This window comes from Hyla sarda, unplaced genomic scaffold, assembly GCF_029499605.1.
Source record: "Hyla sarda isolate aHylSar1 unplaced genomic scaffold, aHylSar1.hap1 scaffold_413, whole genome shotgun sequence".
Classification (NCBI taxonomy): Eukaryota; Metazoa; Chordata; class Amphibia; order Anura; family Hylidae; genus Hyla; species Hyla sarda.
The window spans coordinates 139,077-154,895 of record NW_026610428.1 but is presented as its reverse complement, the minus strand read 5'-3'; the positions used below and the strand labels follow the sequence as shown (position 1 = coordinate 154,895).

General features: G+C 46.0%; 7 non-coding genes across 7 annotated transcripts; all 7 read left to right on the top strand.

Annotated features, from left to right (window-relative positions):
• The first annotated feature begins 407 nt into the window (after nt 1-407).
• On the top strand, nt 408-598 carry LOC130333731 (U2 spliceosomal RNA). The gene has a single exon (XR_008875872.1). It is a non-coding gene; the product is annotated as a U2 spliceosomal RNA (small nuclear RNA).
• Nucleotides 599-2,691: 2,093 nt separating this feature from the next.
• Nucleotides 2,692-2,882, top strand: LOC130333730 (U2 spliceosomal RNA). The gene has a single exon (XR_008875871.1). It is a non-coding gene; the product is annotated as a U2 spliceosomal RNA (small nuclear RNA).
• Nucleotides 2,883-4,972: 2,090 nt separating this feature from the next.
• LOC130333728 (U2 spliceosomal RNA) lies at nt 4,973-5,163 on the top strand. The gene has a single exon (XR_008875870.1). It is a non-coding gene; the product is annotated as a U2 spliceosomal RNA (small nuclear RNA).
• A 2,099-nt stretch (nt 5,164-7,262) lies between these two features.
• On the top strand, nt 7,263-7,455 carry LOC130333670 (U2 spliceosomal RNA). Its single transcript, XR_008875822.1, has one exon. It is a non-coding gene; the product is annotated as a U2 spliceosomal RNA (small nuclear RNA).
• A 2,106-nt stretch (nt 7,456-9,561) lies between these two features.
• Nucleotides 9,562-9,752, top strand: LOC130333727 (U2 spliceosomal RNA). Its single transcript, XR_008875869.1, has one exon. It is a non-coding gene; the product is annotated as a U2 spliceosomal RNA (small nuclear RNA).
• A 2,091-nt stretch (nt 9,753-11,843) lies between these two features.
• On the top strand, nt 11,844-12,034 carry LOC130333726 (U2 spliceosomal RNA). The gene has a single exon (XR_008875868.1). It is a non-coding gene; the product is annotated as a U2 spliceosomal RNA (small nuclear RNA).
• Nucleotides 12,035-14,124: 2,090 nt separating this feature from the next.
• Nucleotides 14,125-14,315, top strand: LOC130333724 (U2 spliceosomal RNA). The gene has a single exon (XR_008875866.1). It is a non-coding gene; the product is annotated as a U2 spliceosomal RNA (small nuclear RNA).
• Nucleotides 14,316-15,819: the final 1,504 nt, after the last annotated feature.

Here is a 15,819-nt window from a genome sequence, read left to right as displayed (position 1 = left end):
GGGTGCAGGCATGTCCTCTATGCTTACAGCTTCCCGTGGGTGTTGGTTTGATACCGTTTGGGGACAGCCAAGGAGGCATCTGCAGGCAACAAAGGTAGGTGTGTGCTTGTGTGTGTGTTTCCTATGCAGATCCTAAGCCCAGTGTCACATGCAAGTAGGAGGAGTAAGAAGGGTTCCTGGCAAATCCGGGTTATGGATTGCATTTAAAAAGGCCCCGTGGGAGTGCAATGGGCCCCTGTCTTGCTGCTTAGCAATAATGGTATGGGTTTAGGTTCTGCTGTGTGTACTGGTGGTTGACTGCCCCCCAGCCCAGAGTGTGCATGGAAAATTGTCTGGCAGCCTCCCTGACAGCAAGCAGTGATAGTGCCCATGAAGGGGACCTTGTTGGGCCCGCCCCTTTCACGGTTATCGCTTCTCGGCCTTTTGGCTAAGATCAAGTGTAGTATCTGTTCTTATCAGTTTAATATCTGATACGTCCCCTATCTGGGGACCATATATTAAATGGATTTTTGAGAACGGGGGCCGATTTCGAAGCTTGCTTCCGTCGCCCTATGCATTGACCCGATATGGCAGTATCTTCGGGTACAGTGCACCACCCCCTTACAGGGTTAAAAAGAAAGATTCCTACTTTCATTGCTACCTGCTTGCTGGCTAGCCAGCTAGCCAGCCCTGTGGGCCTTGCTGCTGCTGCAGCCAAAAAACAAAAGGTGGTGCTGCTTCTGCTGCTTCTGCTTCTGCTTCTGCTTGTGTCTGGCCCCTGTTGGAGCGTCCAGGCACAGGACTTCTGCTGCTGCTGACTAAATGGCCTCCTTAATTGGATCATTTGAGTAGCCAGCACACCTGTGCAGGTAGGGCATGACATGATAGGCAGCTGCCTTGATAGCGGGTGGGTGCTGAATGTTCCTAATTGACAAAATAAGATTAATGCTTATGAAGAAATATAAAATCTCATCCCTTCCCCAATATCGCGCCACACCCCTACCCCTTAATTCCCTGGTTGAACGTGATGGACATATGTCTTTTTTCGACCGTACTAACTATGTAACTATGTAACATAACATGGGGGGGGGGGGGGGGGGTCTCCTGGCTGTTCACACAGGTGTGTCATTGCTGTACATTGACCATGCATTGCTTCTGTGGTATTGCAAAGGCAAAGACAAATGCTTCCAGCCATCCATTGCACTAATGGATTGGTCATCAGCTGGCTGTCTATGTCCCGCATCAATATAGACCAAAGTACAGAGGGTTAGGCTATGCTATTGTGCACCTACCTGATGCATCAGAAGGTGCGAGGCCCTTGCTAAATTCTGTGCACAGACTTTGAGATCTATGCTTTAGACTGTATCTAAACCTGCTCCAACATGGACTGACATTCTGGCCTACTTTCAGCCGATGCGACTTGTCTGTCGCTGAACAGTCGCTTTTTATGTATTCAGCACCTATGTATAATGTTGTAAAAATGCTCTAGAAGCTAAAGTCGCAGAAATGTCACACATATTTGGCCTGCAACTTTCTGTGCGACAAATTCAGACAGGAAAAATCAGTATAAATCCTTAGAAAATTATCCCCCAGTGTCTCCATCTGCTGGCGGTATTGAATAAGCATTGCTGCACTGATGGGGTATGCATTAGACGAAAAAAAAGAAGAAAAAGAAGAATAATACGCCCAGAAAAGAGGCGAAAAGGAGAAAAACGTAAAAAAACGTGAAAAAAAAGTAAGAGGAAGAGAAGGGAAAAAAAGGTGGAAATGGGTTTAAAAGTGATTTCGGCGGAGAAATATATATATATATATATATATATATATATATATATATATATATGCGCACACACACACATAGATATAAACGTATTCTCCGTTGAGATATTGCAGCCGCTGCTGTGTCCAGGCCCAGGAGCCTTAGCACTGTGCTGTGATGTCACTCAATACCACTGACATCACTAGGTGTAAACAACATCTCTCCTTTGCTGTGTATGTGACTATGGAGCTGTTTGGTGATGTCGTCTATTACGGCCTTCATAGAAGCAACAGGAGATTGTTGCATCCATCTTGAACCCTCAGAACTACAGTGCTATGATGTCACTCACTTCCACAGGCCTTGCAGAGTGTAAACAACAACAACCCAGCTTTGTTGTGTATGTAACCAAAGGGATTTGTGATGTCACCTAGAACCTTCACAGCAGCGACAGCTTTATGAGGAGCATCAGCACTGCTCTGCCTGAGCAGAACCATCACCGCCATAGGTTGTCAAATAACCCGGATTTAACCCACACAGGTAAGTCCAATGGGGTGCAGGCATGTCCTCTATGCTTACAGCTTCCCGTGGGTGTTGGTTTGATACCGTTTGGGGACAGCCAAGGAGGCATCTGCAGGCAACAAAGGTAGGTGTGTGCTTGTGTGTGTGTTTCCTATGCAGATCCTAAGCCCAGTGTCACATGCAAGTAGGAGGAGTAAGAAGGGTTCCTGGCAAATCCGGGTTATGGATTGCATTTAAAAAGGCCCCGTGGGAGTGCAATGGGCCCCTGTCTTGCTGCTTAGCAATAATGGTATGGGTTTAGGTTCTGCTGTGTGTACTGGTGGTTGACTGCCCCCCAGCCCAGAGTGTGCATGGAAAATTGTCTGGCAGCCTCCCTGACAGCAAGCAGTGATAGTGCCCATGAAGGGGACCTTGTTGGGCCCGCCCCTTTCACGGTTATCGCTTCTCGGCCTTTTGGCTAAGATCAAGTGTAGTATCTGTTCTTATCAGTTTAATATCTGATACGTCCCCTATCTGGGGACCATATATTAAATGGATTTTTGAGAACGGGGGCCGATTTCGAAGCTTGCTTCCGTCGCCCTATGCATTGACCCGATATGGCAGTATCTTCGGGTACAGTGCACCACCCCCTTACAGGGTTAAAAAGAAAGATTCCTACTTTCATTGCTACCTGCTTGCTGGCTAGCCAGCTAGCCAGCCCTGTGGGCCTTGCTGCTGCTGCAGCCAAAAAACAAAAGGTGGTGCTGCTGCTGCTTCTGCTGCTTCTGCTTCTGCTTGTGTCTGGCCCCTGTTGGAGCGTCCAGGCACAGGACTTCTGCTGCTGCTGACTAAATGGCCTCCTTAATTGGATCATTTGAGTAGCCAGCACACCTGTGCAGGTAGGGCATGACATGATAGGCAGCTGCCTTGATAGCGGGTGGGTGCTGAATGTTCCTAATTGACAAAATAAGATTAATGCTTATTTATGAAGAAATATAAAATCTCATCCCTTCCCCAATATCGCGCCACACCCCTACCCCTTAATTCCCTGGTTGAACGTGATGGACATATGTCTTTTTTCGACCGTACTAACTATGTAACTATGTAACATAACATGGGGGGGGGGGGGGGTCTCCTGGCTGTTCACACAGGTGTGTCATTGCTGTACATTGACCATGCATTGCTTCTGTGGTATTGCAAAGGCAAAGACAAATGCTTCCAGCCATCCATTGCACTAATGGATTGGTCATCAGCTGGCTGTCTATGTCCCGCATCAATATAGACCAAAGTACAGAGGGTTAGGCTATGCTATTGTGCACCTACCTGATGCATCAGAAGGTGCGAGGCCCTTGCTAAATTCTGTGCACAGACTTTGAGATCTATGCTTTAGACTGTATCTAAACCTGCTCCAACATGGACTGACATTCTGGCCTACTTTCAGCCGATGCGACTTGTCTGTCGCTGAACAGTCGCTTTTTATGTATTCAGCACCTATGTATAATGTTGTAAAAATGCTCTAGAAGCTAAAGTCGCAGAAATGTCACACATATTTGGCCTGCAACTTTCTGTGCGACAAATTCAGACAGGAAAAATCAGTATAAATCCTTAGAAAATTATCCCCCAGTGTCTCCATCTGCTGGCGGTATTGAATAAGCATTGCTGCACTGATGGGGTATGCATTAGACGAAAAAAAAGAAGAAAAAGAAGAATAATACGCCCAGAAAAGAGGCGAAAAGGAGAAAAACGTAAAAAAACGTGAAAAAAAAGTAAGAGGAAGAGAAGGGAAAAAAAGGTGGAAATGGGTTTAAAAGTGATTTCGGCGGAGAAATATATATATATATATATATATATATATATATATATATATGCGCACACACACACATAGATATAAACGTATTCTCCGTTGAGATATTGCAGCCGCTGCTGTGTCCAGGCCCAGGAGCCTTAGCACTGTGCTGTGATGTCACTCAATACCACTGACATCACTAGGTGTAAACAACATCTCTCCTTTGCTGTGTATGTGACTATGGAGCTGTTTGGTGATGTCGTCTATTACGGCCTTCATAGAAGCAACAGGAGATTGTTGCATCCATCTTGAACCCTCAGAACTACAGTGCTATGATGTCACTCACTTCCACAGGCCTTGCAGAGTGTAAACAACAACAACCCAGCTTTGTTGTGTATGTAACCAAAGGGATTTGTGATGTCACCTAGAACCTTCACAGCAGCGACAGCTTTATGAGGAGCATCAGCACTGCTCTGCCTGAGCAGAACCATCACCGCCATAGGTTGTCAAATAACCCGGATTTAACCCACACAGGTAAGTCCAATGGGGTGCAGGCATGTCCTCTATGCTTACAGCTTCCCGTGGGTGTTGGTTTGATACCGTTTGGGGACAGCCAAGGAGGCATCTGCAGGCAACAAAGGTAGGTGTGTGCTTGTGTGTGTGTTTCCTATGCAGATCCTAAGCCCAGTGTCACATGCAAGTAGGAGGAGTAAGAAGGGTTCCTGGCAAATCCGGGTTATGGATTGCATTTAAAAAGGCCCCGTGGGAGTGCAATGGGCCCCTGTCTTGCTGCTTAGCAATAATGGTATGGGTTTAGGTTCTGCTGTGTGTACTGGTGGTTGACTGCCCCCCAGCCCAGAGTGTGCATGGAAAATTGTCTGGCAGCCTCCCTGACAGCAAGCAGTGATAGTGCCCATGAAGGGGACCTTGTTGGGCCCGCCCCTTTCACGGTTATCGCTTCTCGGCCTTTTGGCTAAGATCAAGTGTAGTATCTGTTCTTATCAGTTTAATATCTGATACGTCCCCTATCTGGGGACCATATATTAAATGGATTTTTGAGAACGGGGGCCGATTTCGAAGCTTGCTTCCGTCGCCCTATGCATTGACCCGATATGGCAGTATCTTCGGGTACAGTGCACCACCCCCTTACAGGGTTAAAAAGAAAGATTCCTACTTTCATTGCTACCTGCTTGCTGGCTAGCCAGCTAGCCAGCCCTGTGGGCCTTGCTGCTGCTGCAGCCAAAAAACAAAAGGTGGTGCTGCTGCTGCTTCTGCTGCTTCTGCTTCTGCTTGTGTCTGGCCCCTGTTGGAGCGTCCAGGCACAGGACTTCTGCTGCTGCTGACTAAATGGCCTCCTTAATTGGATCATTTGAGTAGCCAGCACACCTGTGCAGGTAGGGCATGACATGATAGGCAGCTGCCTTGATAGCGGGTGGGTGCTGAATGTTCCTAATTGACAAAATAAGATTAATGCTTATGAAGAAATATAAAATCTCATCCCTTCCCCAATATCGCGCCACACCCCTACCCCTTAATTCCCTGGTTGAACGTGATGGACATATGTCTTTTTTCGACCGTACTAACTATGTAACTATGTAACATAACATGGGGGGGGGGGGGGGGGGGTCTCCTGGCTGTTCACACAGGTGTGTCATTGCTGTACATTGACCATGCATTGCTTCTGTGGTATTGCAAAGGCAAAGACAAATGCTTCCAGCCATCCATTGCACTAATGGATTGGTCATCAGCTGGCTGTCTATGTCCCGCATCAATATAGACCAAAGTACAGAGGGTTAGGCTATGCTATTGTGCACCTACCTGATGCATCAGAAGGTGCGAGGCCCTTGCTAAATTCTGTGCACAGACTTTGAGATCTATGCTTTAGACTGTATCTAAACCTGCTCCAACATGGACTGACATTCTGGCCTACTTTCAGCCGATGCGACTTGTCTGTCGCTGAACAGTCACTTTTTATGTATTCAGCACCTATGTATAATGTTGTAAAAATGCTCTAGAAGCTAAAGTCGCAGAAATGTCACACATATTTGGCCTGCAACTTTCTGTGCGACAAATTCAGACAGGAAAAATCAGTATAAATCCTTAGAAAATTATCCCCCAGTGTCTCCATCTGCTGGCGGTATTGAATAAGCATTGCTGCACTGATGGGGTATGCATTAGACGAAAAAAAAGAAGAAAAAGAAGAATAATACGCCCAGAAAAGAGGCGAAAAGGAGAAAAACGTAAAAAAACTTGAAAAAAAAGTAAGAGGAAGAGAAGGGAAAAAAAGGTGGAAATGGGTTTAAAAGTGATTTCGTCGGAGAAATATATATATATATATATATATATATATATATATATATATGCGCACACACACACATAGATATAAACGTATTCTCCGTTGAGATATTGCAGCCGCTGCTGTGTCCAGGCCCAGGAGCCTTAGCACTGTGCTGTGATGTCACTCAATACCACTGACATCACTAGGTGTAAACAACATCTCTCCTTTGCTGTGTATGTGACTATGGAGCTGTTTGGTGATGTCGTCTATTACGGCCTTCATAGAAGCAACAGGAGATTGTTGCATCCATCTTGAACCCTCAGAACTACAGTGCTATGATGTCACTCACTTCCACAGGCCTTGCAGAGTGTAAACAACAACAACCCAGCTTTGTTGTGTATGTAACCAAAGGGATTTGTGATGTCACCTAGAACCTTCACAGCAGCGACAGCTTTATGAGGAGCATCAGCACTGCTCTGCCTGAGCAGAACCATCACCGCCATAGGTTGTCAAATAACCCGGATTTAACCCACACAGGTAAGTCCAATGGGGTGCAGGCATGTCCTCTATGCTTACAGCTTCCCGTGGGTGTTGGTTTGATACCGTTTGGGGACAGCCAAGGAGGCATCTGCAGGCAACAAAGGTAGGTGTGTGCTTGTGTGTGTGTTTCCTATGCAGATCCTAAGCCCAGTGTCACATGCAAGTAGGAGGAGTAAGAAGGGTTCCTGGCAAATCCGGGTTATGGATTGCATTTAAAAAGGCCCCGTGGGAGTGCAATGGGCCCCTGTCTTGCTGCTTAGCAATAATGGTATGGGTTTAGGTTCTGCTGTGTGTACTGGTGGTTGACTGCCCCCCAGCCCAGAGTGTGCATGGAAAATTGTCTGGCAGCCTCCCTGACAGCAAGCAAATAAAAACATGTTACCTGATGATGAACACAAAATTGAGTTCCAAATAAGATCTTGGTTATCGCTTCTCGGCCTTTTGGCTAAGATCAAGTGTAGTATCTGTTCTTATCAGTTTAATATCTGATACCGTCCCCTATCTGGGGACCATATATTAAATGGATTTTTGAGAACGGGGGCCGATTTCGAAGCTTGCTTCCCGTCGCCCTATGCATTGACCCGATATGGCAGTATCTTCGGGTACAGTGCACCACCCCCTTACAGGGTTAAAAAGAAAGATTCCTACTTTCATTGCTACCTGCTTGCTGGCTAGCCAGCTAGCCAGCCCTGTGGGCCTTGCTGCTGCTGCAGCCAAAAAACAAAAGGTGGTGCTGCTGCTGCTTCTGCTGCTTCTGCTTCTGCTTGTGTCTGGCCCTGTTGGAGCGTCCAGGCACAGGACTTCTGCTGCTGCTGACTAAATGGCCTCCTTAATTGGATCATTTGAGTAGCCAGCACACCTGTGCAGGTAGGGCATGACATGATAGGCAGCTGCCTTGATAGCGGGTGGGTGCTGAATGTTCCTAATTGACAAATAAGATTAATGCTTATGAAGAAATATAAAATCTCATCCCTTCCCCAATATCGCGCCACACCCCTACCCCTTAATTCCCTGGTTGAACGTGATGGACATATGTCTTTTTTCGACCGTACTAACTATGTAACTATGTAACATAACATGGGGGGCGGGGGGGGGGGGGGGGGGGGTCTCCTGGCTGTTCACACAGGTGTGTCATTGCTGTACATTGACCATGCATTGCTTCTGTGGTATTGCAAAGGCAAAGACAAATGCTTCCAGCCATCCATTGCACTAATGGATTGGTCATCAGCTGGCTGTCTATGTCCCGCATCAATATAGACCAAAGTACAGAGGGTTAGGCTATGCTATTGTGCACCTACCTGATGCATCAGAAGGTGCGAGGCCCTTGCTAAATTCTGTGCACAGACTTTGAGATCTATGCTTTAGGACTGTATCTAAACCTGCTCCAACATGGACTGACATTCTGGCCTACTTTCAGCCGATGCGACTTGTCTGTCGCTGAACAGTCGCTTTTTATGTATTCAGCACCTATGTATAATGTTGTAAAAATGCTCTAGAAGCTAAAGTCGCAGAAATGTCACACATATTTGGCCTGCAACTTTCTGTGCGACAAATTCAGACAGGAAAAATCAGTATAAATCCTTAGAAAAATTTATCCCCCAGTGTCTCCATCTGCTGGCGGTATTGAATAAGCATTGCTGCACTGATGGGGTATGCATTAGACGAAAAAAAGAAGAAAAAAGAAGAATAATACGCCCAGAAAAGAGGCGAAAAGGAGAAAAACGTAAAAAAAACGTGAAAAAAAAGTAAGAGGAAGAGAAGGGAAAAAAAGGTGGAAATGGGTTTAAAAGTGATTTCGGCGGAGAAATATATATATATATATATATATATATATATATATATATATATATATGCGCACACACACACATAGATATAAACGTATTCTCCGTTGAGATATTGCAGCCGCTGCTGTGTCCAGGCCCAGGAGCCTTAGCACTGTGCTGTGATGTCACTCAATACCACTGACATCACTAGGTGTAAACAACATCTCTCCTTTGCTGTGTATGTGACTATGGAGCTGTTTGGTGATGTCGTCTATTACGGCCTTCATAGAAGCAACAGGAGATTGTTGCATCCATCTTGAACCCTCAGAACTACAGTGCTATGATGTCACTCACTTCCACAGGCCTTGCAGAGTGTAAACAACAACAACCCAGCTTTGTTGTGTATGTAACCAAAGGGATTTGTGATGTCACCTAGAACCTTCACAGCAGCGACAGCTTTATGAGGAGCATCAGCACTGCTCTGCCTGAGCAGAACCATCACCGCCATAGGTTGTCAAATAACCCGGATTTAACCCACACAGGTAAGTCCAATGGGGTGCAGGCATGTCCTCTATGCTTACAGCTTCCCGTGGGTGTTGGTTTGATACCGTTTGGGGACAGCCAAGGAGGCATCTGCAGGCAACAAAGGTAGGTGTGTGCTTGTGTGTGTGTTTCCTATGCAGATCCTAAGCCCAGTGTCACATGCAAGTAGGAGGAGTAAGAAGGGTTCCTGGCAAATCCGGGTTATGGATTGCATTTAAAAAGGCCCCGTGGGAGTGCAATGGGCCCCTGTCTTGCTGCTTAGCAATAATGGTATGGGTTTAGGTTCTGCTGTGTGTACTGGTGGTTGACTGCCCCCCAGTCCAGAGTGTGCATGGAAAATTGTCTGGCAGCCTCCCTGACAGCAAGCAGTGATAGTGCCCATGAAGGGGACCTTGTTGGGCCCGCCCCTTTCACGGTTATCGCTTCTCGGCCTTTTGGCTAAGATCAAGTGTAGTATCTGTTCTTATCAGTTTAATATCTGATACGTCCCCTATCTGGGGACCATATATTAAATGGATTTTTGAGAACGGGGGCCGATTTCGAAGCTTGCTTCCGTCGCCCTATGCATTGACCCGATATGGCAGTATCTTCGGGTACAGTGCACCACCCCCTTACAGGGTTAAAAAGAAAGATTCCTACTTTCATTGCTACCTGCTTGCTGGCTAGCCAGCTAGCCAGCCCTGTGGGCCTTGCTGCTGCTGCAGCCAAAAAACAAAAGGTGGTGCTGCTGCTGCTTCTGCTTCTGCTTGTGTCTGGCCCCTGTTGGAGCGTCCAGGCACAGGACTTCTGCTGCTGCTGACTAAATGGCCTCCTTAATTGGATCATTTGAGTAGCCAGCACACCTGTGCAGGTAGGGCATGACATGATAGGCAGCTGCCTTGATAGCGGGTGGGTGCTGAATGTTCCTAATTGACAAAATAAGATTAATGCTTATGAAGAAATATAAAATCTCATCCCTTCCCCAATATCGCGCCACACCCCTACCCCTTAATTCCCTGGTTGAACGTGATGGACATATGTCTTTTTTTCGACCGTACTAACTATGTAACTATGTAACATAACATGGGGGGGGGGGTCTCCTGGCTGTTCACACAGGTGTGTCATTGCTGTACATTGACCATGCATTGCTTCTGTGGTATTGCAAAGGCAAAGACAAATGCTTCCAGCCATCCATTGCACTAATGGATTGGTCATCAGCTGGCTGTCTATGTCCCGCATCAATATAGACCAAAGTACAGAGGGTTAGGCTATGCTATTGTGCACCTACCTGATGCATCAGAAGGTGCGAGGCCCTTGCTAAATTCTGTGCACAGACTTTGAGATCTATGCTTTAGACTGTATCTAAACCTGCTCCAACATGGACTGACATTCTGGCCTACTTTCAGCCGATGCGACTTGTCTGTCGCTGAACAGTCGCTTTTTATGTATTCAGCACCTATGTATAATGTTGTAAAAATGCTCTAGAAGCTAAAGTCGCAGAAATGTCACACATATTTGGCCTGCAACTTTCTGTGCGACAAATTCAGACAGGAAAAATCAGTATAAATCCTTAGAAAATTATCCCCCAGTGTCTCCATCTGCTGGCGGTATTGAATAAGCATTGCTGCACTGATGGGGTATGCATTAGACGAAAAAAAAGAAGAAAAAGAAGAATAATACGCCCAGAAAAGAGGCGAAAAGGAGAAAAACGTAAAAAAACGTGAAAAAAAAGTAAGAGGAAGAGAAGGGGAAAAAAAGGTGGAAATGGGTTTAAAAGTGATTTCGGCGGAGAAATATATATATATATATATATATATATATATATATATATATATATATATATATATATGCGCACACACACACATAGATATAAACGTATTCTCCGTTGAGATATTGCAGCCGCTGCTGTGTCCAGGCCCAGGAGCCTTAGCACTGTGCTGTGATGTCACTCAATACCACTGACATCACTAGGTGTAAACAACATCTCTCCTTTGCTGTGTATGTGACTATGGAGCTGTTTGGTGATGTCGTCTATTACGGCCTTCATAGAAGCAACAGGAGATTGTTGCATCCATCTTGAACCCTCAGAACTACAGTGCTATGATGTCACTCTCTTCCACAGGCCTTGCAGAGTGTAAACAACAACAACCCAGCTTTGTTGTGTATGTAACCAAAGGGATTTGTGATGTCACCTAGAACCTTCACAGCAGCGACAGCTTTATGAGGAGCATCAGCACTGCTCTGCCTGAGCAGAACCATCACCGCCATAGGTTGTCAAATAACCCGGATTTAACCCACACAGGTAAGTCCAATGGGGTGCAGGCATGTCCTCTATGCTTACAGCTTCCCGTGGGTGTTGGTTTGATACCGTTTGGGGACAGCCAAGGAGGCATCTGCAGGCAACAAAGGTAGGTGTGTGCTTGTGTGTGTGTTTCCTATGCAGATCCTAAGCCCAGTGTCACATGCAAGTAGGAGGAGTAAGAAGGGTTCCTGGCAAATCCGGGTTATGGATTGCATTTAAAAAGGCCCCGTGGGAGTGCAATGGGCCCCTGTCTTGCTGCTTAGCAATAATGGTATGGGTTTAGGTTCTGCTGTGTGTACTGGTGGTTGACTGCCCCCCAGCCCAGAGTGTGCATGGAAAATTGTCTGGCAGCCTCCCTGACAGCAAGCAGTGATAGTGCCCATGAAGGGGACCTTGTTGGGCCCGCCCCTTTCACGGTTATCGCTTCTCGGCCTTTTGGCTAAGATCAAGTGTAGTATCTGTTCTTATCAGTTTAATATCTGATACGTCCCCTATCTGGGGACCATATATTAAATGGATTTTTGAGAACGGGGGCCGATTTCGAAGCTTGCTTCCGTCGCCCTATGCATTGACCCGATATGGCAGTATCTTCGGGTACAGTGCACCACCCCCTTACAGGGTTAAAAAGAAAGATTCCTACTTTCATTGCTACCTGCTTGCTGGCTAGCCAGCTAGCCAGCCCTGTGGGCCTTGCTGCTGCTGCAGCCAAAAAACAAAAGGTGGTGCTGCTGCTGCTTCTGCTGCTTCTGCTTCTGCTTGTGTCTGGCCCCTGTTGGAGCGTCCAGGCACAGGACTTCTGCTGCTGCTGACTAAATGGCCTCCTTAATTGGATCATTTGAGTAGCCAGCACACCTGTGCAGGTAGGGCATGACATGATAGGCAGCTGCCTTGATAGCGGGTGGGTGCTGAATGTTCCTAATTGACAAAATAAGATTAATGCTTATGAAGAAATATAAAATCTCATCCCTTCCCCAATATCGCGCCACACCCCTACCCCTTAATTCCCTGGTTGAACGTGATGGACATATGTCTTTTTTCGACCATACTAACTATGTAACTATGTAACATAACATGGGGGGGGGGGGGTCTCCTGGCTGTTCACACAGGTGTGTCATTGCTGTACATTGACCATGCATTGCTTCTGTGGTATTGCAAAGGCAAAGACAAATGCTTCCAGCCATCCATTGCACTAATGGATTGGTCATCAGCTGGCTGTCTATGTCCCGCATCAATATAGACCAAAGTACAGAGGGTTAGGCTATGCTATTGTGCACCTACCTGATGCATCAGAAGGTGCGAGGCCCTTGCTAAATTCTGTGCACAGACTTTGAGATCTATGCTTTAGACTGTATCTAAACCTGCTCCAACATGGACTGACATTCTGGCCTACTTTCAGCCGATGCGACTTGTCTGTCGCTGAACAGTCGCTTTTTATGTATTCAGCACCTATGTATAATGTTGTAAAAATGCTCTAGAAGCTAAAGTCGCAGAAATGTCACACATATTTGGCCTGCAACTTTCTGTGCGACAAATTCAGACAGGAAAAATCAGTATAAATCCTTAGAAAATTATCCCCCAGTGTCTCCATCTGCTGGCGGTATTGAATAAGCATTGCTGCACTGATGGGGTATGCATTAGACGAAAAAAAAGAAGAAAAAGAAGAATAATACGCCCAGAAAAGAGGCGAAAAGGAGAAAAACGTAAAAAAACGTGAAAAAAAAGTAAGAGGAAGAGAAGGGAAAAAAAGGTGGAAATGGGTTTAAAAGTGATTTCGGCGGAGAAATATATATATATATATATATATATATATATATATATATATATATATGCGCACACACACACATAGATATAAACGTATTCTCCGTTGAGATATTGCAGCCGCTGCTGTGTCCAGGCCCAGGAGCCTTAGCACTGTGCTGTGATGTCACTCAATACCACTGACATCACTAGGTGTAAACAACATCTCTCCTTTGCTGTGTATGTGACTATGGAGCTGTTTGGTGATGTCGTCTATTACGGCCTTCATAGAAGCAACAGGAGATTGTTGCATCCATCTTGAACCCTCAGAACTACAGTGCTATGATGTCACTCACTTCCACAGGCCTTGCAGAGTGTAAACAACAACAACCCAGCTTTGTTGTGTATGTAACCAAAGGGATTTGTGATGTCACCTAGAACCTTCACAGCAGCGACAGCTTTATGAGGAGCATCAGCACTGCTCTGCCTGAGCAGAACCATCACCGCCATAGGTTGTCAAATAACCCGGATTTAACCCACACAGGTAAGTCCAATGGGGTGCAGGCATGTCCTCTATGCTTACAGCTTCCCGTGGGTGTTGGTTTGATACCGTTTGGGGACAGCCAAGGAGGCATCTGCAGGCAACAAAGGTAGGTGTGTGCTTGTGTGTGTGTTTCCTATGCAGATCCTAAGCCCAGTGTCACATGCAAGTAGGAGGAGTAAGAAGGGTTCCTGGCAAATCCGGGTTATGGATTGCATTTAAAAAGGCCCCGTGGGAGTGCAATGGGCCCCTGTCTTGCTGCTTAGCAATAATGGTATGGGTTTAGGTTCTGCTGTGTGTACTGGTGGTTGACTGCCCCCCAGCCCAGAGTGTGCATGGAAAATTGTCTGGCAGCCTCCCTGACAGCAAGCAGTGATAGTGCCCATGAAGGGGACCTTGTTGGGCCCGCCCCTTTCACGGTTATCGCTTCTCGGCCTTTTGGCTAAGATCAAGTGTAGTATCTGTTCTTATCAGTTTAATATCTGATACGTCCCCTATCTGGGGACCATATATTAAATGGATTTTTGAGAACGGGGGCCGATTTCGAAGCTTGCTTCCGTCGCCCTATGCATTGACCCGATATGGCAGTATCTTCGGGTACAGTGCACCACCCCCTTACAGGGTTAAAAAGAAAGATTCCTACTTTCATTGCTACCTGCTTGCTGGCTAGCCAGCTAGCCAGCCCTGTGGGCCTTGCTGCTGCTGCAGCCAAAAAACAAAAGGTGGTGCTGCTGCTGCTTCTGCTGCTTCTGCTTCTGCTTGTGTCTGGCCCCTGTTGGAGCGTCCAGGCACAGGACTTCTGCTGCTGCTGACTAAATGGCCTCCTTAATTGGATCATTTGAGTAGCCAGCACACCTGTGCAGGTAGGGCATGACATGATAGGCAGCTGCCTTGATAGCGGGTGGGTGCTGAATGTTCCTAATTGACAAAATAAGATTAATGCTTATGAAGAAATATAAAATCTCATCCCTTCCCCAATATCACGCCACACCCCTACCCCTTAATTCCCTGGTTGAACGTGATGGACATATGTCTTTTTTCGACCGTACTAACTATGTAACTATGTAACATAACATGGGGGGGGGGGGGGTCTCCTGGCTGTTCACACAGGTGTGTCATTGCTGTACATTGACCATGCATTGCTTCTGTGGTATTGCAAAGGCAAAGACAAATGCTTCCAGCCATCCATTGCACTAATGGATTGGTCATCAGCTGGCTGTCTATGTCCCGCATCAATATAGACCAAAGTACAGAGGGTTAGGCTATGCTATTGTGCACCTACCTGATGCATCAGAAGGTGCGAGGCCCTTGCTAAATTCTGTGCACAGACTTTGAGATCTATGCTTTAGACTGTATCTAAACCTGCTCCAACATGGACTGACATTCTGGCCTACTTTCAGCCGATGCGACTTGTCTGTCGCTGAACAGTCGCTTTTTATGTATTCAGCACCTATGTATAATGTTGTAAAAATGCTCTAGAAGCTAAAGTCGCAGAAATGTCACACATATTTGGCCTGCAACTTTCTGTGCGACAAATTCAGACAGGAAAAATCAGTATAAATCCTTAGAAAATTATCCCCCAGTGTCTCCATCTGCTGGCGGTATTGAATAAGCATTGCTGCACTGATGGGGTATGCATTAGACGAAAAAAAAGAAGAAAAAGAAGAATAATACGCCCAGAAAAGAGGCGAAAAGGAGAAAAACGTAAAAAAACGTGAAAAAAAAGTAAGAGGAAGAGAAGGGAAAAAAAGGTGGAAATGGGTTTAAAAGTGATTTCGGCGGAGAAATATATATATATATATATATATATATATATATATATATATATATATATGCGCACACACACACATAGATATAAACGTATTCTCCGTTGAGATATTGCAGCCGCTGCTGTGTCCAGGCCCAGGAGCCTTAGCACTGTGCTGTGATGTCACTCAATACCACTGACATCACTAGGTGTAAACAACATCTCTCCTTTGCTGTGTATGTGACTATGGAGCTGTTTGGTGATGTCGTCTATTACGGCCTTCATAGAAGCAACAGGAGATTGTTGCATCCATCTTGAACCCTCAGAACTACAGTGCTATGATGTCACTCACTTCCACAGGCCTTGCAGA